The following is a 25,212-nucleotide window of genomic DNA, read 5'->3' on the forward strand; positions in this document are numbered from 1 at the left end:
TAACCCCTAACCCCTAACCGTAACGCTAACCCTAACCCTAAGCCTAACCCCTAACCCCTAACCCTAACCATAACCCTAAACCCTAACCCTAACCCTAACCCTAGCCCTAACCCTAGCCCTAAGTCGTACCCTAACCCTAATCCTAACCCTAACCCAACCTTAACCCTAAAACTAACCTTAGCCCTTAAAACTAACCTAATACAAACCCTAACCCTAACTCCTAACCCTAAGCCTAACCTAACCCTAACCCTAGCCCTAACCCTAACGCTCGCCCTAACCTTAGCCCTAACCCTAACCCCTAACCCCTAACCGTAACGCTAACCCTAAGCCTAACCCCTAACCCTAACCATAACCCTAAACCCTAACCCTAACCCTAAGCCTAGCCCTAACCCTAACCCTAAGTCGTACCCTAACCCTAATCCTAACCCTAACCCAACCTTAACCCTAAAACTAACCTTAGCCCTTTAAAACTAACCTAATAGAAACCCTAACCCTAACTCCTAACCCTAACCCTAACCTAACCCTAACCCTAACCCTAGCCGTAACCCTAACCCTAACCCTAACCCTAGCCCTAACCCTAACCCTAACCCTAACCTTAGACCTAAACCTAACCCCTAACCCCTAAACGTAACGCTAACCCTAAGCCTAACCCCTAAGCCCTAAACCCTCACCCTAACCCTAACCCTAAACCATAAACCCTAACCCTAACCCTAACCCTAACCCTAGCCCTAACCCTAGCCCTAAGTCGTACCCTAACCCTAATCCTAACCCTAACCCAACCTTAACCCTAAAACTAACCTTAGCCCTTAAAACTAACCTAATAGAAACCCTAACCCTAACTCCTAACCCTAAGCCTAACCTAACCCTAACCCTAACCCTAGCCGTAACCCTAACCCTAACCCTAACCCTAACCCTAGCCCTAACCCTAACCCTAACCTTAGCCCTAACCGTAACCCTAACCCTAACCCTAACCCTAACCCTAGCCCTAACCCTAACCTTAGCCCTAACCCTAACCCCTAACCCCTAACCGTAACGCTCACCCTAAGCCTAACCCCTAACCCCTAACCCCTAACCCTAACCCTAACCCTAAACCCTAACCCTAACCCTAACCCTAACCCTAGCCCTAGCCCTAGCCCTAAGTCGTACCCTAACCCTAATCCTAACCCTAACCCAACCTTAACCCTAAAACTAACCTTAGCCCTTAAAACTAACCTAATACAAACCCTAACCCTAACTCCTAACCCTAAGCCTAACCTAACCCTAACCCTAGCCCTAACCCTAACGCTCGCCCTAACCTTAGCCCTAACCCTAACCCCTAACCCCTAACCGTAACGCTAACCCTAAGCCTAACCCCTAACCCTAACCATAACCCTAAACCCTAACCCTAACCCTAACCCTAAGCCTAGCCCTAAACCTAACCCTAAGTCGTACCCTAACCCTAATCCTAACCCTAACCCAACCTTAACCCTAAAACTAACCTTAGCCCTTTAAAACTAACCTAATAGAAACCCTAACCCTAACTCCTAACCCTAACCCTAACCTAACCCTAACCCTAACCCTAGCCGTAACCCTAACCCTAACCCTAACCCTAGCCCTAACCCTAACCCTAACCCTAACCTTAGCCCTAAACCTAACCCCTAACCCCTAAACGTAACGCTAACCCTAAGCCTAACCCCTAAGCCCTAAACCCTCACCCTAACCATAACCCTAAACCCTAACCCTAACCCTAACCCTAACCCTAACCCTAGCCCTAAGTCGTACCCTAACCCTAATCCTAACCCTAACCCAACCTTAACCCTAAAACTAACCTTAGCCCTTAAAACTAACCTAATAGAAACCCTAACCCTAACTCCTAAACCTAACCTAACCCTAACCCTAACCCTAACCCTAGCCCTAACCCTAGCCCTAAGTCGTACCCTAACCCTAATCCTAACCCTAACCCAACCTTAACCCTAAAACTAACCTTAGCCCTTAAAACTAACCTAATAGAAACCCTAACCCGAACTCCTAACCCTAACCCTAACCTAACCCTAACCCTAACCCTAGCCGTAACCCTAACCCTAACCCTAACCCTAGCCCTAACCCTAAACCTAACCCTAACCTTAGCCCTAACCCTAACCCCTAACCCCTAACCGTAACGCTAACCCTAAGCCTAACCCCTAACCCCTAACCCTAACCCTAACCCTAGCCCTAGCCCTAAGTCGTACCCTAACCCTAATCCTAACCCTAACCCAACCTTAACCCTAAAACTAACCTTAGCCCTTCAAACTAGCCTAATAAAAACCCTAACCCTAACTCCTAACCCTAATCCTAACCTAACCCTAACCCTAACCCTAAACCCTAACCCTAACCCTAACCCTAACCCTAGCCCTAACCCTAGCCCTAAGTCGTACCCTAACCGTAATCCTAACCCTAACCCAACCTTAACCCTAAAACTAACCTTAGCCCTTAAAACTAACCTAATAGAAACCCTAACCCTAACTCCTAACCCTAAGCCTAACCTAACCCTAACCCTAACCCTAACCCTAACCCTAACCCTAACCCTAACCCTAACCTTAGGCCTAACCCTAACCCCTAACCCCTAACTGTAACGCTAACCCTAAACCTAACCCCTAACCCCTAACCCCTAACCCTAACCCTAACCCTAAACCCTAACCCTAACCCTAACCCTAGCCCTAGCCCTAACCCTAGCCCTAAGTCGTACCCTAACCCTAATCCTAACCCTAACCCAACCTTAACCCTAAAACTAACCTTAGCCCTTAAAACTAAACTAATAGAAACCCTAACCCTAACTCATAACCCTAAGCCTAACCTAACCCTAACCCTAACCCTAGCCGTAACCCTAACCCTAACCCTAGCCCTAACCCTAACCCTAACCTTAGTCCTAACCCTAACCCCTAACTGTAACGCTAACCCTAACCCTAAGCCTAACCCCTAACCCCTAACCCTAACCATAACCCTAAACCCTAACCCTAACCCTAACCCTAACCCTAGCCCTAACCCTAGCCCTAAGTCGTACCCTAACCCTAATCCTAACCCTAACCCAACCTTAACCCTAAAACTAACCTTAGCCCTTAAAACTAACCTAATAGAAACCCTAACCCTAAATCCTAACCCTAAGCCTAACCTAACCCTAACCCTAACCCTAGCCCTAACCCTAACCCCAACCCCTAACCGTAACGCTAACCCTAAGCCTAACCCCTAACCCCTAACCCTAACCATAACCCTAAACCCTAACCCTAACCCTAACCCTAGCCCTAACCCTAGCCCTAAGTCGTACCCTAACCCTAATCCTAACCCTAACCCAAACTTAACCCTAAAACTAACCTTAGCCCTTAAAACTAACCTAATAAAAACCCTAACCCTAACTCCTAACCCTAACCCTAACCTAACCCTAACCCTAACCCTAGCCGTAACCCTAACCCTAACCCTAACCCTAGCCCTAACCCTAACCCTAACCCTAACCCTAACCCTAACCTTAGCCCTAACCCTAAACCCTAACCCCTAACCGTAACGCTAACCCTAAGCCTAACCCCTAACCCCTAACCCCTAACCCTAACCCTAACCCTAAACCATAACCCTAACCCTAACCCTAACCCTAGCCCTAACCCTAGCCCTAAGTCGTACCCTAACCATAATCCTAACCCTAACCCAACCTTAACCCTAAAACTAACCTTATCCCTTTAAAACTAACCTAATAGAAACCCTAACCCTAACTCCTAACCCTAACCCTAACCTATCCCTAACCCGAACCCTAGCCGTAACCCTAACCCTAACCCTAACCCTAGCCCTAACCCTAAACCTAACCCTAACCCTAACCTTAGCCCTAACCCTAACCCCTAACCCCTAAACGTAACGCTAACCCTAAGCCTAACCTCTAAGCCCTAACCCCTAACCCTAACCATAACCCTAAACCCTAACCCTAACCCTAACCCTAACCCTAGCCCTAACCCTAGCCCTAAGTCGTACCCTAACCCTAATCCTAACCCTAACCCAACCTTAACCCTAAAACTAACCTTAGCCCTTAAAACTAACCTAATAGAAACCCTAACCCTAACTCCTAACCCTAACCTAACCCTAACCCTAACCCTAACCCTAACCCTAGCCCTAACCCTAGCCCTAAGTCGTACCCTAACCCTAATCCTAACCCTAACCCAACCTTAACCCTAAAACTAACCTTAGCCCTTAAAACTAACCTAATAGAAACCCTAACCCTAACTCCTAACCCTAACCCTAACCTAACCCTAACCCTAACCCTAGCCGTAACCCTAACCCTAACCCTAACCCTAGCCCTAACCCTAAACCCAACCCTAACCTTAGCCCTAACCCTAACCCCTAACCCCTAACCGTAACGCTAACCCTAAGCCTAACCCCTAACCCCTAACCCTAACCCTAACCCTAAACCCTAACCCTAACCCTAACCCTGGCCCTAAACCCTAGCCCTAAGTCGTACCCTAACCCTAATCCTAACCCTAACCCAACCTTAACCCTAAAACTAACCTTAGCCCTTAAAACTAACCTAATAGAAACCCTAACCCTAACTCCTAACCCTAAGCCTAACCTAACACTAACCCTAACCCTAAACCCTAACCCTAACCCTAACCCTAGCCCTAAACCTAGCCCTCAGTCGTACCCTAACCCTAATCCTAACCCTAACCCAAACTTAACCCTAAAACTAACCTTAGCCCTTAAAACTAACCTAATAGAAACCCTAACCCTAACTCCTAACCCTAAGCCTAACCTAACCCTAACCCTAACCCTAGCCCTAACCCTAACCCTAACCCTAACCCTAACCTTAGGCCTAACCCTAACCCCTAACCCCTAACCGTAACGCTAACCCTAAACCTAACCCCTAACCCCTAACCCCTAACCCTAACCATAACCCTAAACCCTAACCCTAACCCTAACCCTAGCCCTAGCCCTAACCCTAGCCCTAAGTCGTACCCTAACCCTAATCCTAACCCTAACCCAACCTTAACCCTAAAACTAACCTTAGCCCTTAAAACTAAACTAATAGAAACCCTAACCCTAACTCATAACCCTAAGCCTAACCTAACCCTAACCCTAAGCCTAGCCGTAACCCTAACCCTAACCCTAACCCTAGCCCTAACCCTAACCCTAACCTTAGCCCTAACCCTAACCCCTAACCCCTAACCGTAACGCTAACCCTAACCCTAAGCCTAACCCCTAACCCCTAACCCTAACCATAACCCTAAACCCTAACCCTAACCCTAACCCTAGCCCTAACCCTAGCCCTAAGTCGTACCCTAACCCTAATCCTAACCCTAACCCAACCTTAACCCTAAAACTAACCTTAGCCCTTAAAACTAACCTAATAGAAACCCTAACCCTAACTCCTAACCCTAACCCTAACCTAACCCTAACCCTAACCCTAGCCGTAACCCTAACCCTAACCCTAACCCTAACCCTAACCCTAGCCCTAACCCTAACCCCTAACCCCTAACCGTAACGCTAACCCTAAGCCTAACCCCTAACCCCTAACCCCTAACCCTAACCATAACCCTAAACCCTAACCCTAACCCTAACCCTAGCCCTAACCCTAGCCCTAAGTCGTTCCCTAACCCTAATCCTAACCCTAACCCAACCTTAACCCTAAAACTAACCTTAGCCCTTAAAACTAACCTAATACAAACCCTAACCCTAACTCATAACCCTAACCCTAACCCTAACCTAACCCTAACCATAGCCGTAACCCTAACCCTAACCCTAGCCCTAAACCTAACCCTAACCCTAACCCTAAACTTAGCCCTAACCCTAACCACTAACCCCTAACCGTAACGCTAATACTAAGCCTAACCCCTAACCCCTAACCCCTAACCCTAACCATAACCCTAAACCCTAACCCTAACCCTAACCCTAACCCTAGCCCTAACCCTAGCCCTAAGTCGTACCCTAACCCTAATCCTAATTCTAACCCAACCTTAACCCTAAAACTAACCTTAGCCCTTAAAACTAACCTAATAGAAACCCTAACCCTAACTCCTAACCATAACCCTAACCTAACCCCAACCCTAACCCTAGCCGTAACCCTAACCCTAACCCTAAATCTAAGCCTAATTCTAACCTTAGCCCTAACCCTAACCACTAACCCCTAACCATAACGCTAACCCTAACCCCTAACCCCTAACCCCTAACCCCTAAGCCTAACCATAACCCTAAACCCTAACCCTAACCCTAACCCTAACCCTAGCCCTAACCCTAGCCCTAAGTCGTACCCTAACCCTAATCCTAACCCTAACCCAACGTTAACCCTAAAATTAACCTTAGCCCTTAAAACTAACCTAATAGAAACCCTAACCCTAACTCCTAACCGTAACCCTAACCTAACCCTAACCCTAGCCGTAACCCTAACCCTAACCCTAACCCTAGCCCTAACCCTAACCTTAGCCCTAACCCCTAACCCCTAACCGTAACGCTAACCCTAAGCCTAACCCCTAACCCCTAACCCCTAACCCTGACCATAACCCTAAACCCTAATCCTAACCCTAACCCTAGCCCTAAGCCTAGCCCTAAGTCATACCCAAACCCTAATCCTAACCCTAACCCAACGTTAACCGTAAGACTAACCTGAGCCCTTAAAACTAACCTAATAAAAACCCTACCCCTAACTCCTGACCTTAGACCTAACCTAACCCTAACCCTAGCCGTAACCCTAAACCTCACCCTAACCTTAGCCCTAACCCTAACCCCTAACCCCTAACCGTAACGCTAACCCTAAGCCTAACACCTAACACCTAACCCCTAACCCTAACCCTAACCCTAGCCCTAACCCTAGCCCTAAGTCGTACCCTAACCCTAATCCTAACCCTAACCCAACCTTAACCCGAAAACTAACCTTAGCCCTTAAAACTAACCTAATACAAACCCTAACCCAAACTCCTAACCCTAACCCTAACCTAACCCTAACCCTAGCCATAACCCTAACCCTAACCCTAACCCTAGCCCTAACGCTAACCCTAACCCTAACCTTAGCCCTAACCCTAACCCCTAACCCCTAACCGTAACGCTAACCCTAAGCCTAACCCCTAAACCCTAACACTAACCATAACCCTAAACCCTAACCCTAACCCTAACCTAACCCTAACCCTAACCCTAACCCTAACCCTAGCCCTAACGCTAACCCTAACCCTAACCCTAACCTTAGCCCTAACCCTAACCCCTAACCCCTAACCGTAACGCTAACCCTAAGCCTAACCCCTAAACCCTAACCCTAACCATAACCCTAAACCCTAACCCTAACCCTAACCTAACCCTAACCCTAACCCTAGCCGTAACCCTAACCCTAACCCTAACGCTAAGCCTAATTCTAACCTTAGCCCTAACCCTAACCCCTAACCCCTAACCGTAACGCTAACCCTAAGCCTAACCCCTAACCCCTAACCCTAACCATAACCCTAAACCCTAACCCTAACCCTAACCCTAGCCCTAACCCTAGCCCTAAGTCGTACCCTAACCATAATCCTAACCCTAACCCAACCTTAACCCTAAAACTAACCTTATCCCTTTAAAACTAACCTAATAGAAACCCTAACCCTAACTCCTAACCCTAACCCTAACCTAACCCTAACCCTAACCCTAGCCGTAACCCTAACCCTAACCCTAACCCTAGCCCTAACCGTAACCCTAACCCTAACCCTAACCTTAGCCCTAACCCTAACCCCTAACCCCTAAACGTAACGCTAACCCTAAGCCTAACCTCTAAGCCCTAACCCCTAACCCTAACCATAACCCTAAACCCTAACCCTAACCCTAACCCTAACCCTAACCCTAGCCCTAACCCTAGCCCTAAGTCGTACCCTAACCCTAATCCTAACCCTAACCCAACCTTAACCCTAAAACTAACCTTAGCCCTTAAAACTAACCTAATAGAAACCCTAACCCTAACTCCTAACCCTAACCTAACCCTAACCCTAACCCTAACCCTAACCCTAGCCCTAACCCTAGCCCTAAGTCGTACCCTAACCCTAATCCTAACCCTAACCCAACCTTAACCCTAAAACTAACCTTAGCCCTTAAAACTAACCTAATAGAAACCCTAACCCTAACTCCTAACCCTAAGCCTAACCTAACCCTAACCCTAACCCTAGCCGTAACCCTAACCCTAACCCTAACCCTAGCCCTAACCCTAAACCCAACCCTAACCTTAGCCCTAACCCTAACCCCTAACCCCTAACCGTAACGCTAACCCTAAGCCTAACCCCTAACCCCTAACCCTAACCCTAACCCTAAACCCTAACCCTAACCCTAACCCTGGCACTAAACCCTAGCCCTAAGTCGTACCCTAACCCTAATCCTAACCCTAACCCAACCTTAACCCTAAAACTAACCTTAGCCCTTAAAACTAACCTAATAGAAACCCTAACCCTAACTCCTAACCCTAAGCCTAACCTAACCCTAACCCTAACCCTAACCCTAACCCTAACCCTAACCCTAGCCCTAAACCTAGCCCTAAGTCGTACCCTAACCCTAATCCTAACCCTAACCCAAACTTAACCCTAAAACTAACCTTAGCCCTTAAAACTAACCTAACAGAAACCCTAACCCTAACTCCTAACCCTAAGCCTAACCTAACCCTAACCCTAACCCTAGCCCTAACCCTAACCCTAACCCTAACCCTAACCTTAGGCCTAACCCTAACCCCTAACCCCTAACCGTAACGCTAACCCTAAACCTAACCCCTAACCCCTAACCCCTAACCCTAACCATAACCCTAAACCCTAACCCTAACCCTAGCCCTAGCCCTAAACCTAGCCCTAAGTCGTACCCTAACCCTAATCCTAACCCTAACCCAACCTTAACCCTAAAACTAACCTTAGCCCTTAAAACTAAACTAATAGAAACCCTAACCCTAACTCATAACCCTAAGCCTAACCTAACCCTAACCCTAGCCGTAACCCTAACCCTAACCCTAACCCTAGCCCTAACCCTAACCCTAACCTTAGCCCTAACCCTAACCCCTAACCCCTAACCGTAACGCTAACCCTAACCCTAAGCCTAACCCCTAACCCCTAACCCTAACCATAACCCTAAACCCTAACCCTAACCCTAACCCTAACCCTAGCCCTAACCCTAGCCCTAAGTCGTACCCTAACCCTAATCCTAACCCTAACCCAACCTTAACCCTAAAACTAACCTTAGCCCTTAAAACTAACCTAATAGAAACCCTAACCCTAACTCCTAACCCTAACCCTAACCTAACCCTAACCCTAACCCTAGCCGTAACCCTAACCCTAATCCTAACCCTAACCCTAACCCTAGCCCTAACCCTAACCCCTAACCCCTAACCGTAACGCTAACCCTAAGCCTAACCCCTAACCCCTAACCCCTAACCCTAACCATAACCCTAAACCCTAACCCTAACCCTAACCCTAGCCCTAACCCTAGCCCTAAGTCGTTCCCTAACCCTAATCCTAACCCTAACCCAACCTTAACCCGAAAACTAACCTTAGCCCTTAAAACTAACCTAATACAAACCCTAACCCTAACTCATAACCCTAACCCTAACCCTAACCTAACCCTAACCATAGCCGTAACCCTAACCCTAACCCTAGCCCTAAACCTAACCCTAACCCTAACCCTAAACTTAGCCCTAACCCTAACCACTAACCCCTAACCGTAACGCTAATACTAAGCCTAACCCCTAACCCCTAACCCCTAACCCTAACCATAACCCTAAACCCTAACCCTAACCCTAGCCCTAGCCCTAAACCTAGCCCTAAGTCGTACCCTAACCCTAATCCTAATTCTAACCCAACCTTAACCCTAAAACTAACCTTAGCCCTTAAAACTAACCTAATAGAAACCCTAACCCTAACTCCTAACCATAACCCTAACCTAACCCCAACCCTAACCCTAGCCGTAACCCTAACCCTAACCCTAAATCTAAGCCTAATTCTAACCTTAGCCCTAACCCTAACCACTAACCCCTAACCATAACGCTAACCCTAACCCCTAACCCCTAACCCCTAACCCCTAAGCCTAACCATAACCCTAAACCCTAACCCTAACCCTAACCCTAACCCTAGCCCTAACCCTAGCCCTAAGTCGTACCCTAACCCTAATCCTAACCCTAACCCAACGTTAACCCTAAAATTAACCTTAGCTCTTAAAACTAACCTAATAGAAACCCTAACCCTAACTCCTAACCCTAAGCCTAACCTAACCCTAACCCTAGCCGTAACCCTAACCCTAACCCTAACCCTAGCCCTAACCCTAACCTTAGCCCTAACCCGTAACCCCTAACCGTAACGCTAACCCTAAGCCTAACCCCTAACCCCTAACCCCTAACCCTGACCATAACCCTAAACCCTAATCCTAACCCTAACCCTAGCCCTAAGCCTAGCCCTAAGTCATACCCAAACCCTAATCCTAACCCTAACCCAACGTTAACCGTAAGACTAACCTGAGCCCTTAAAACTAACCTAATAAAAACCCTACCCCTAACTCCTGACCTTAGACCTAACCTAACCCTAACCCTAGCCGTAACCCTAAACCTCACCCTAACCTTAGCCCTAACCCTAACCCCTTACCCCTAACCGTAACGCTAACCCTAAGCCTAACACCTAACACCTAACCCCTAACCCTAACCCTAACCCTAGCCCTAACCCTAGCCCTAAGTCGTACCCTAACCCTAATCCTAACCCTAACCCAACCTTAACCCGAAAACTAACCTTAGCCCTTAAAACTAACCTAATACAAACCCTAACCCAAACTCCTAACCCTAACCCTAACCTAACCCTAACCCTAGCCATAACCCTAACCCTAACCCTAACCCTAGCCCTAACGCTAACCCTAACCCTAACCTTAGCCCTAACCCTAACCCCTAACCCCTAACCGTAACGCTAACCCTAAGCCTAACCCCTAAACCCTAACCCTAACCATAACCCTAAACCCTAACCCTAACCCTAACCTAACCCTAACCCTAACCCTAGCCGTAACCCTAACCCTAACCCTAACGCTAAGCCTAATTCTAACCTTAGCCCTAACCCTAACCCCTAACCCCTAACCGTAACGCTAACCCTAAGCCTAACCTCTAACCCCTAACCCTAACCATAACCCTAAACCCTAACCCTAACCCTAACCCTAACCCTAACCTAACCCTAACCCTAACCCTAGCCGTAACCCTAACCCTAACCCTAACGCTAAGCCTAATTCTAACCTTAGCCCTAACCCTAACCCCTAACCCCTAACCGTAACGCTAACCCTAAGCCTAACCTCTAACCCCTAACCCTAACCATAACCCTAAACCCTAACCCTAACCCTAACACTAACCCTAACCCTAACCCTAAGTCTTACCCTAACCCTAATCCTAACCCTAACCCAACGTTAACCGTAAGACTAACCTGAGCCCTTAAAACTAACCTAATAAAAACCCTACCCCTAACTCCTGACCTTAGCCCTAACCTAACCCTAACCCTAACTCTAGCCGTAACCCTAAACCTCACCCTAACTTTAGCACTAACCCTAACCCCTAACCCCTAACCGTAACGCTAACCCTAAGCCTAACACCTAACACCTAACCCCTAACCCTAACCCTAACCCTAGCCCTAACCCTAGCCCTAAGTCGTACCCTAACCCTAATCCTAACCCTAACCCAACCTTAACTCGAAAACTAACCTTAGCCCTTAAAACTAACCTAATACAAACCCTAACCCAAACTCCTAACCCTAACCCTAACCTAACCCTAACCCTAGCCATAACCCTAACCCTAACCCTAACCCTAGCCCTAACGCTAACCCTAACCCTAACCCTAACCTTAGCCCTAACCCTAACCCCTAACCCCTAACCGTAACGCTAACCCTAAGCCTAACCCCTAAACCCTAACCCTAACCATAACCCTAAACCCTAACCCTAACCCTAACCTAACCCTAACCCTAACCCTAGCCGTAACCCTAACCCTAACGCTAAGCCTAATTCTAACCTTAGCCCTAACCCTAACCCCTAACCCCTAACCGTAACGCTAACCCTAAGCCTAACCCCTAACCCCTAACCCTAACCATAACCCCAAACCCTAACCCTAACCCTAGCCCTAACCCTAGCCCTAAGTCGTACCCTAACCCTAATCCTAACCCTAACCCAACGTTAACCCTAAAACTAACCTTAGCCCTTAAAACTAACCTAGTAGAAACCCTAACCCTAACTCCTAACCCTAAGCCTAACCTAACCCTAACCCTAGCCGTAACTCTAACCGTAACCCTAAACCTAGCCCTAACCCTAACCCTAACCTTAGCCCTAACCCTAACCCCTAACCCCTAACCGTAACGCTAACCCTAAGCCTAACCCCTAAGCCCTAACCCTAACCATAACCCTAAACCCTAACACTAACCCTAACCCTAACCCTAGCCCTAATCCTAGCCCTAAGTCGTACCCTAACCCTAATCCTAACCCTAACCCAACCTTAACCCTAAAACTAACCTTAGCCCTTAAAACTAACCTAATAGAAACCCTAACCCTAACTCCTAACCGTAACCCTAACCTAACCCTAACCCTAGCCGTAACCCTAACCCTAACCCTAGCCGTAACCCTAACCCTAACCCTAACCCTAACCCTAATTCTAACCTTAGCCCTAAATCTAACCCCTAACCCCTAACAGTAACGCTAACCCTAAGCCTAACCCCTAACCCCTAACACCTAACCCTAACCATAACCCTAAACCCTAACCATAACCCTAACCCTAACCCTAGCCCTAACCCTAACCCTAAACCTAATGGTGCCCTAACCCTAACCCTAAGGCTAACAAGAACCCTAAGACTAAACCTAACCCTAACCCTTATGTCACCTTAACCCTAACCCTAAACCTAACGCTAACCCTAAACCTAACCCAAACCCTAAACTTAACTCTAACCCTAACCCTAACCCTAATGGCACCCTAACCCTAACCCTAACCCAAACCCTAACCCTAACACTAACCCTAACCCTAATGGCGCCTTAACTCTAACCCTAAACCTAACCCTAACCCTAATCCTAATAGTCCACTAATCATAACCCTAAGCCTAACCCTAACCCGAACTCTAACCCTAACCCTAAAGGCGCCCTAAACCTAACCCCAACCCTAACCCTAACAATAACCGTAATGGTGCCTTAACCCTAACCCTAAAGCTAAACCTAACGCTAACTCTAACCCTAATCCTAACACTACCCCAAACCCTACCCCCTACCCTAACCCTAATCCTGACCCTAATCCTAATTGCGCCCTAACTCTAAACCTACCCCGAACGCTAACCCTAACCCTAATCCTAATGGCCCCGTAAACCTAACCCTAAGCCTAAACGCTAAACCTATCCCTAACCCTAACCCTAACCCTAACCCCAAAGGAGCCCTAACCCTAACCCTAAACCTAATCCTAACTGCGGGGTAACCCTAAACCTAACCCTAACCCTAACCCTTACACTAACCCTAACCCTAATGGTGGGGTAAACCTAACCCTAAACCTATACCTAACCCTAACTGTAACCCTAACCCTAACCTTAATGCCCCCTAACCCTAACCCTAACACTAAACCTAACCCTAACCCTAAACAGAACCCGAACCCTAAACCTAACCCTAACACTAATGCCCAGTAATCCTAACCCTAAACATAACCCTAACCCCAACCATAAATCTAACCCTAACCCTAACCCTAATGGCACCCTGATTCTAACCCGAACCCTAACCCGAACCCTAACCCGAACCCTAACCCAAATATCACCTTAACCCTAACCATAAACCTAGCGCTAACCCTAAAAATAACCCGACACCCTAACCCGAAATTCTAACACTAACCCTAACCCTAATGACCCTAACCCCAACCCTAACCCTAAACGTAACCCTAAACCTAACCCGACACCCTAACCCTAAACCTAACCCTAACCCTAACCCTAATGGCGCCTTAACCATAACCCTAACCGTAACCCTAAGCCTAACCCAAACCCTAACCCTAACCCTAACCCTAACCCTAAACCTAACCCTAGCCCTAACCCTAACCCCTAACCCTAATGACTAACCCTAACCCTAACCCTAACCGCAACCCCAATGGCCCTAACTCTAACCCTAACCCTAATCTTAAAACTTATGGCCCTAACACTAACCTAACCCTAACCCTAACCCGACACACGATCCCTAACCCTAATTACCCTAAACCGACACCCTAACCCTAACCCTAACCCAACACCCTAACCACAACCCTAAGCCTAACCCTAACACTAACCCTAACCCGAACCCAAATGACCTTAAGCCTAACCCTAACCCTAACCCTAAACCTAACCCGACACCCTAACCCGAAATTCTAACACTAACCTTAACCCTAATGACCCTAACCCCAACCCTAACCCTAAACCTAACCCTAAACCTAACCCGACACCCTAACCCGAAATTCTAACACTAACCCTAACCCTAATGACCCTAACCCCAACCCTAACCCTAAACCTAACCCTAACCCAAATGACCCTAACCCTAACCCTAATGCTCAGCCCTAACTCTAACCCTGACACTAACCCTAACCCTAATCACTAACCCTAACCCTAACCCCTAAACCTAACCCCCCTAACACTAACCCTAACCTCTAACCCTGACTCTAACCGTAACCCTAACCCTAACCCTGACCCTTACCCTAGCCCTAACCCGACACCCTAACCCTAACGCTAATGACCCTAACCCGACACCCTAACCCTAACCCCTAAACCCTAAACCTAACCCTAACCTGACACCCTAGCCCTAACCCTAACCCTAATGGTGCCCTAACCCTAACCCTAACCCCAACCCTATCCCTACACCTAATCACGCCCTAACCCTAAAGCTAACCCTAACCCTAATGGCGCCCTAACCGTAACCCTAACCCATAACCCAACACCCTAACCCTAACCCTAACCTGACATCCTAACCGTGACCCTAACCCTAACCTGACACCCCAACCGTGACCCTAATGGTAACACGACACCCTAAACCTGACCCTAACCCTAACCCGACACCCTTACCCTAACCCGACATCCTAACCCGACACCCTATCCCGACACCCTAATCCTAATCCTACACCCTAACCCGACACCCTAAACCTTATTCTAACGCTAAACCTAACCTGACACTCTAAACCGACACCCTAACACTAACCCTAACCCGACACCCTAACCATAACCCTAACCCTAATGTCCCTAACCCTAACCCCAACCCTAACACTAACCCTAAACCTAACCCTAAACCTAATGGAGCCCTAACCCTAAACCTAACCCTAACCCTAATGGCGCCCTAACCCTAACCCATAACCCTAACCCTAATCCCTAAGCCTAACCCCTAACCCTAACCCAAACACGACACCCTAACACTAACCCGACACCTTAACCCTATCCCTAATCCAAACCCTAACTGTGACCCTAACCCTAACCCAACACCCTAAGCCTAACCCTGACACTAACCCGACACCCTAACCCTAACCCTACACCCTAACCCAAAACCATAACCCTAACCCTAAACTTAATGACCCTAACCCGACACCCTAACCCGACACTCTAACGCTAACCCTAACCCTAATGACCCTAACCCTAACCCGACACCCTAACCCTACCCCGACATCCTAAACCGACACACTAACACTAACCCTACCCCGACACCCTAACCCGACACACTAACCCTAATGCTAACCCCTAACCATAACCCTAACCCGACACCCTATACCGACACACTAACCCTAACTCTAAACTTAACCCGATACCCTAACCCGACACCCTTACCCGACACCCTAATCCTAAACCTAACCCTAACCCGAACCCGAACCCTAACCCTAACCCTAACCCTAAAGGCGCCCTAACCCTAACCCTAATGGCGCCCTAAACCTAACACTAAGCCTAACCCTAACCCTAACTCTAACCCTAACCCTAATCCTAATGGCACCCTAACCCTAACCCTAACACTAACCAGAACCCTAACCCTAACCCTAACCCTAATAGCGCCCTAAACCTAACCCTAACAGTAACCCTAATCCTAACCCTAACCCTAATGATGCCCTAACCCTAACCCTAAACCTAACCCCTAACCCTGTCCCTAACTCTAACCCTAACCCTAACCCTAATGGCGCCATAACCCTAACCCTAAACCTAGCCCTAACCCTAACCCTATCCCTAATGGCCCCCTAACCCTAACCCTAACACTAACCCTAAACCTAACTGTATCCCGAACCCTCACCATAACCCTAATCCTAATGGCCCCATAACCCTAACCCTAACCCTAACCCTAACTCTAACCCTAACCCTAACCCTAATGGCGCCATAACCCTAACCCTAAACCTAGCCCTAACCCTAACCCTATCCCTAATGGCCCCCTAACCCTAACCCTAACACTAACCCTAAACCTAACTGTATCCCGAACCCTCACCATAACCCTAATCCTAATGGCCCCATAACCCTAACCCTAACCCTAACCCTAACTCTAACCCTAACCCTAACCCTAATGGCGCCCTAACCCTAACCCGAACCCTAACCCTAACCCTAAGACTAAACCTAATGTCCCTAACCCTAACCCTAAACCCTAACCCTAAAGACTAACCCTAACCCTAACCCTAACACTAATGGCGCCCTAAACCTAAGCCTAACAGTAACCCTAATCCTAACCCTAACCCTAATGATGACCTAACCCTAACCCTAAACCTAACCCCTAACCCTATCCCTAACTCTAACCCTAACCCTAACCCTAATGGCGCCATAACCCTAACCCTAAACCTAGCCCTAACCCTAAGCCTAACACTAATGGCGCCCTAACCCTAACACTAACCCGAACCCTAATGGCGCCCTAACCCTAACCCTAACCCTAATCCTAACCCTAACCCTAACCCATAACCCAACACCCTAACCCTATCCTGACACCCTAACCGTGACCCTAACCCTAACCCTAACCTGACATCCTAACTGTGACCCTAACCCTATCCCGACACCCTAACCCTGACCCTAACCCCAACCCAACACCCTAACCCTAACCCAACACCCTAACCTGACACCGTAACCCAACACCCTAATCCTAACCCAACACCCTAACCCGACACCCTAAACCTAACTCTAATGCTAAACCTAACCTGACACCCTAACCCGACACCCTAACACTAACCCAAACCCGACACCCTAACCATAAACCTAACCCTAATGTTCCTAACCCTAACCCCAACCCTAACACTAACTCTAACCCTAACCCTAAACCTAATGGTGCCTTAAGCCTAACCCTAACCCTAATGGCGCCCTAACCCTAACCCGACACCCTAACCCTAACCCGACACCCTAACCCTAAGCCTAATGACCCTAACCCTAACCCTAACCTGACACCCTAACCGTACCCTAATGACCCTAACCCGACACCCTAACCCTAACCCGACACCCTAACCCTAACCCTGACTCTAACCCTAACCCGACACCCTAACCCTAACCCTAATGACCCTAACCCGACACCCTAACCCGACACCCTAACCCTAATGACCCTAATGACCCTAACCTGACACCCTAACCCGACATCCTAACCCGACACCCTAACCCTAACCCTACCCCGACACCCTAACCCAACACCCTAACCCTAACGCTAACCCCTAACCCTAACCCTAACCCGACACCCTATCCCGACACCCTAACCCGACACCCTAACCTTAACCCGACACCCTTACCTGACACCCTTACCCGACACCCCAACCTGACACCCTAACCCTAACCGGCCCTAACCCTAACCCTAACCCTAACCCAACACCCTAACCCGACACCCTAACCCGACACCCTAACCGGCCCTAACCCTAACCCTAACCCTAACCCGACACCGTAACCCGACACCCTAAGCCGACACCCTAAGCCGACACCCTAACGACCCTAACCCGACACCCTAACCCTAACCCGACACCCTAACCCTAATTACCCTAACCCGACACCCTAACCCTAACCCGACACTGGCCCTGATGGTTTTACTGTAATTCTTTTACTCTGCTAAATAAAAAGACTGAGGTCAAATAGCTAAGAGCAAGATCTGAGCCCAGTTCTGCCACACACATTAAAACAAAACATTTTGCAACACTAATTCTCATTATTCATGATAACCTCAAGGCCCAAAGTGCAAAGCTGTGGTTTCACGTCTCGGGTAGAATTTGCTTTCTTGCAATATCAGAAAACCTCGTTTGTTTAAAAGTTGAGCACATTTGATATTTTGAAATGGAATGAAAAATTCCAAAAAAACAGTATTAACATAATCTCAAAATAAACAGCATGATATCATCAGGGAGGACTAAACCTTTAATATAATTACTATATTATAGACACATCAGAAAACTTTGTTCGCAAGATCTGTTCCACTGAAGTTAATTGGATTTTAGATACTCGGTGTCTTTTAGATACTCAGCACTCCCTGTTGAAAATCACGCCTCATATCACATGACTAAAGATTAAAAAGCTTAACGTTAGCATCTTGCATTTGAAGCAATGGTTCATTAATGGTAAGTAGTACTGAACTAACAACAGGATGCAAAAGTGATCAATGCTTGGTACCTTTTAAGGAAAAAAACTTATTTACTTCATTGATTTATATCCTTGCTATAGGGAGCGAACATCATGAAAAGTGCAAAGTCAGCTATACTGATTTCAAACTCACATTTGCAAAACAGGGATTCTAGTTAACCAGTCATTCTAATCAAGCATAACCGTAAGAGTATGTGTCTCAGGTACAGTTGTTCAGTATAAAACACTATTATATCATATATTAATAAAATAATGGGCACCAAATCCGTTAGAAAACACTGCAGATTACTGTCACTGGTGTCCACATAAATCTCTATTAATCCGCTACTGAATTACAAGGGAGATGGGACAATGAGAAAGCTATCACTGGCTTCGCAGAATCAGGGTTTCTGAATCACTGGAATTGATGTAAAAGACTTCCATTCATAATTTTTATTCACTGTCACTAAATTACTGTCAAGTCAAATGGAGGAGATGGGTCTCATGCCAGTTTTTTGTCAATGGAACTGCATTGATTTCAGCTGAATTACTCTTGATTTCCTACAGTGTTGAGTGGAATAAGGATAATCCAGTATCTTCAAAAGGTCTGTATTTGTAATATAAAGAAACATCTCCTCAAGTGTTCTGAGCACCCTTATTTCTGTATTTAAACAGACACTTAGATACGTACTGACATTGTCAAATATGGTAAACAAATACTCATGGTGAAATAGAAGAAATGTACTTTATCTGTTCTTTGCAACTCTTTTGCTACTGCATTTTTTGCAACATTTGTTTTAGAACCTGATATATAAATTTATTAGCACTCTAAGCATAAAACCTAGAATAAAAGAGAAATAAAGGTTTTTACGTTCCTTGTGAAAACAGATATTAAAACCTTTTATATACACATGCATACATATACATATATGGGTCTTCCAATAGGTGAAAATATATGCCATTCACTTTTTGGAAAGACAATAAAATTATAATCCATGAAATTCTCTATGGGTCTGGATTTACCAAAATCACCACTAACAACATATTTGTTTGCATTCAGTTACTTCAATGAGATAATGTATATTGGTAAAGCCTACAGCAGAGCAAGCATCTGCACTCCTATCTTTTTTTCAACTTCGCAGAATTAGCACGGGTCATCACAACACTCACCAACACACAACTGCGCAGAAAGTTCTTGAGTTAGTAACCTGAGCAGTTTACTATGAGGTTTTTGCTTTTCCAACACAGGCAGTTAAGTGTTTCGCTTGCATTTTCCTATGTACAGACAGATCTTTGTTTCTGAGAATATGGAAGGTTTCTAAATTTTGTATTAGATGCCTCCATTGGTAGTTTGCACTGAATTTATTTTGCTACCGCATCCCAATTCTATTTCATCCATAATTACTGAAGTTCAAATGGACTGAAATTATGCTTTGTGCGTCAAGCATGAGTACATTCTCGTTTTCTGCCACATACTGGTTCAAATCATCTTATCATTTCTGCAATATGCACCCAATCCCATTTTCAAAAGATTTTGTTATACAGCTGCTTTTTTCCATCAACACTTTCAGCAGATCTGATTTTGGCTCCTCAAACAATTGAAGAACAATTTGGTAAGATTATTTATTGTGAACACTGAATAATGCTAAAATACTGTTCCTCTATACTTCCTACATATATATGTGATCCAGCTGAGAGTTCACCATTGTCTGACAGCTGAAACCAGACTGAAAGACTTTATTTACATAACTCTGCTGAAAAAACAGAAAGATAAAATTGGTGGGCTGAATACATTCATGATACTGTGGCAAACTGCAAAGTAATGAATTTACTGGAGTTTCAAATCTCTCCATGAGAATGGAATTAAATTCCTGGGGCATTTTTTTTAACTTCACTTATTTTGATTTTCCACTTTTTTGTTTCTTTGTCTGGAAAACAAATTCAAGCATTATTTAAGACTTCAAAGAAAGTATTTCAAAATCCTACATATCTCTTTAAAGTTATCAGGAGGGTGTTACAATTTTTAACTCTAAATTAATCCATCTCAACTCATTAAGGGTGTTAGGAGCTTCTCTCATTGTGCATTTCACATAGCCAGTTTTGTTTTACCTGCATGTCTTGACAAGTGATGAAGCCTTTGCCTTCCAGATCACAAATCTGAAAGAACTCGTGCGCTTTTCCCAACACAGTTAGTCCTGGGTCTTGTGCTCCAATCCTACTCCTCTCTGCATCTCCTGGTGGCACAGGACTGGCACAGTCTCCTTGTATTCTGTCCATTGTCACAATCTCAGCACAGGAATATTTTGGGATGCTGCTATCCCATTTACTCATAAATTCTGATCTGAAACCTGTGCATGGAAGGTAAGGAAAAGAGCAAATCAGACCCTCTAATGATGCTTTCCACAATCTCTTAGCAGCCATCTCTTTAATTAGGCACTAAAGCTTAGAAGAAGAAAAAGCTTTTTGAAAATGCCTACCCTTGATGGGCTGCACTAAAGACACTGCAAATGGGACGATGAACGAGGAGCAGGGCGTCTGAGAGAAGGAGAAGACAAAACTAGCTCTGAAAAGGAATCTCAAAGCAAAATCAGCCAGTTTAACAAGAAATACAGACAATCAATTAACGTGAACAAGAAAACACAAGAAATACGGGTAAAGGAAAACATAATTTAAAGTCACTACAAGTATTCAACTTGGTATCCTTTTGACTCTGATCATCTTAACACCACATATTACAATTTGCATCCAGTGCTTTGGAATACAGTTCATATGATGGCTATAGAATGGAAGTTAATTGGTGACTGATGGAACATGATGGATCATGGTGTTTAAATCAATTAAGTAAAATTAAGAGAAGATAACTGATTATGGAATTCTGAAACATTTCCTTAGATTAATCCTTATTACTTAGGGCTTTGACTTTCACCTGTGAAGGAGAACTAATTGCTAGTGAACTTGGTGGGAAGACTTCATAAGTTAATCACATTCTAAAGAGCCTCTGTGAAAATTTGCATTATAGCCCCTGCATGAAAATATTTGTATATATTCATGTTTGGCTATAATTTGATCTTAAATTCATTCTAGGAGGTCAGATGTAAATAGTTTTCCCTCTCCAAACATGTACAATTGTACAACACGCAGCTATCAATACAAAAGCGCAGGCTTTCCCAAAAGCCTACGGGCTCAAAGGCACTATTGACTAATCATGGGTTATCATGCCTCACCTGATGTTAGTAAGACTCCCTGTATGATCTTAACTCATTATCATGTGGGTAAACCAAGTAGAGAAACAGTCTATTTCACTGAGGTACCGTGTATTTGTGACAGGCTAAGAACATGTGTAGAGTTACCAGGGCTCAGATGACATGCAACAACTTGACTTTGTATCTGTTTTTCTAAATAGGTCTACCTGAAGTAGCCACAGATTTGTCTGATAATTTTTAACAGAGTGAAGTACTTTGAGAGGCATTTGACTATTATAAAGGAACATGGCCTGATTCTGATCCAGCATGACTGGCACAATCTGGAACCACTCCAACAGAGGCCAGTGAGAATTATTTGAATCTGAAATGTATGTTGTCTTCAGAGTACAGGCTTTGGCATTGCATGGATGTGAAGGTAGAATCTGAGGAAACAAAAACTTTAGCTCGTCTACTCAAGTTCTTAAGGAGAAAAGGCTCTGGTCACATAGACAGAGTAACTCAGCCAGAGTCTGCTTTATTCTATGCTTAAGTTCGAACCTGGCAGTGCTTTATATGCCTTAAAACACAGCATCTTTCAAGAACTTCTTAGATGTACAGTTTGTCACACTTGCAGCTTGCAGTGGCTTTCCACGTCGAAGTGATTTATTTCTCCAGTAGCTATGGGCCAGGCTGTTGAACTTCCCATGTTGCATGTAAGTATAAAAGCACTGTAAACAGGCCATTGACTTCAAACCAAACTAGGACTTTGATGAGCAAATCACCCACCCTGTCTCTGATACCATGTGGCAAAAATCTGCAAACATAGGTAAATTTTACTCTCTCTCCCTTGCTCTCTTTTGCAACTGCGATCATCCCAGGACTGTTGTTCAAATACTCTCCAAAGCAGAAATAATTTTGGCTTAATGATCAAAGAACTTAGCTGTGAAAATCCTTCCTAAAGCAGAGTTACAAGCAGCAGCAGAAAAAACATTCTGAGAGAAGGCAAAGGATGGCTACACCCAATACCATCCCACTTTAGGAAACTCCTTCTCAGAACGGGTCTTACTTCAGTTTTAACATGTGGCAGTCAAGGGTGCTTCATAAACCCTGAGAGCAGCTATCTGAACCGAGTGGCTGCCCCTCCGCCAGCACACAGCATGCAGGCACCAACACCCCTCGCTGCCCGCTGCGGCGGGTAAACCCCTCTGCTGGGGCTCACCGCGCTCTGCACCCCAAAAGGCACCGAAGCCTGCCAGAGCACCCATGCCAGCAGCCAAGCAGGCCCTGGAAAATGAACAAGGCTAGGAAATGCTGTCACAGGGAATATAGGTCAGACGTAACAAGGGGCATTTGGCTATGACAGCTGCCTGAACAGCTATAGTCTTTCTCTTAGGAGGAAAATTTCTAGCTCAGAAAGTCTGACCAAGCATCAGTAGCTGGGAAGATACACGAAGGAAAAGATCACTCCATAACTGCCCTGTTTCTTAATCCCTTTCCTGATGTTTCCAATATTAGACAGTCTCAAAAAAAGTGTATGAGCTAGATGAATCTTTGCCCTGACTCTATATAGCCACCTGCAAGTGGATCAGATGGAAATGCCACTGCAAGCCACATTCAGACTACAGTGGTATAATAGTTTGCGTGAGATTCTCCTTCCATACTGCTTTTACACACCTAAACTTCACTTACTTCAATACAGCTTGTTCTTGACTGACACCAGTGTATGAGGTAATCAAAATCAGGCCATCAGTTTCAACTTTGCTGTGACAGTAACTTAAAAGCAGGTTTAAGAATACCAAAAATCAGTGGGACAAGTGCAGCCTGAAGATGGTCTTGACAAGATCTGGCCCAGACTCCAAGCGTATTGGATATAATAGATTCTTTTTTCTCTTTCACTTCTCAACAATTTCTCAAAAGCCCACAGCTGCAGGAACAGGCCAAGCTAATCATGATAGTAAGTGCTGCTAGAGCCTGTGGTCTCTGCAAAGTTCATTAGCCTTCCTTAAGAAAAAGAAAAAAGAAAAACTGTGCAAGCAATAGATAGCCAATTGCATGGGAAAGAACAGAAATATGAAAACAGCTTAAAAACAGTGGAGCAAAAAGGCACTATATGCAGTTTGATAAAGCTGTTTACATTCAGCAAACAGTACAGATACAATTCAGAAAACGTCATCATGCTTTCTTTCTAAATACTTCCATGCCACAGAATGAAGTCATGTGTGCATCACGGAAGCCTCACCTTCTTACAAGTTGCCTCACCTTTCATACACATCATAAAAACCTGCTACACAGCAAGCGTCTTGAATACAGCAGAAAATTAAATTAGAGCATACACTAGAATTCTTAATCCTTATGGCAGCTTCCAAAGCTGGTACAGTTCGTCATAATTCCTAGAGTGTCCTGACACTTTGCAAATGCTGGTAATAAAGTGAAAGATTAGAACTGCAATTTGCGCCACGTTACTGGATCAGCAACTTAATTATTCCAAGGCTAGTTTTAAATAACATAGGTATTCCATTCACTCATCCATCTCCTTCAGAAACCAATTGGCTTACAAATGCAAAAGACTATTCTATTAAGAGCTTTGATTTCCATTCTTTTAGCTACAAACACTTCACTATGCAAAATAGGCCGTATCATGAGCCAATGCAAACAAGCATAGCTCCAAATAATACTAAACAAGGATGTGGCTTTATGAGTGTTTACAGATGATTAATCACGAGGTATTTTTGGACCGGTCTGCAAAAGGCAGGTCACTGTTACTATTTCAAATGACATTGTCATCATGATTTTCCAGTCAGGTGTACTGTAAATCATCAAATTCTAGAGATACAGAGCACTGTTGATCCACAGATTTCATAAGTCATGCCTTGTGACAACCCCATTCTCCTTAATTGTGGTAGTTAAAAACTTACAGAGCTGTTTTACCTGCATTCATGTCTCCGAGTTTCTAGTTTTCAGTAAAATATTTTTTTTTAGCATCTGTCTATAGGTACAAACTTTCTGCAGCACACTTCAAAACATGAATCATCAGCAGAAAAATGTAGTAAGCTTACTTAATTCTGAGGTCACCATGGATTTATACAAAATATTCTCATAAGAGATAACATTTATGTTTTACAAATGCTGGCAAATAAAAATTAGATTGCATACTTTTGCTACAAGAAATACATTTTCCTACAACCAAATTATCATTATTAAAATAACCTGCAGCTGTTCTGTAGTATGCCTGACAAATGAACAGGGACCTCTTCAGAACTTACTTAGTGTCAGAGTTAGTTAATTATGCTGAAAAGCTTCTAAAGCTGCTAAAATGTACCACCACAATTATTTTAAGTTGGTACAAGCTTGGTGAAAGAAGTCATTCTGTTCCCCATTACTGTGCCCTGCCTTTGGACAAGTGTTCATCCAATTAGACAGTGAACCCTGTTGTAGAATCCTTTCCATTTAATCTGGACAGTTATAGTTTATTTAGATCAATTAAGGCCAAGTGGCCCACCAAGGAAACACGTCAAAGAAAAATCAAGAATCAAAAAAAGCAGCACCTATAGAGAAGGACAAAAGAATGGGACTGCTAAGACGAA

This window comes from Buteo buteo, chromosome 19 (genome assembly GCF_964188355.1).
Source record: "Buteo buteo chromosome 19, bButBut1.hap1.1, whole genome shotgun sequence".
NCBI classification, from domain to species: Eukaryota; Metazoa; Chordata; class Aves; order Accipitriformes; family Accipitridae; genus Buteo; species Buteo buteo.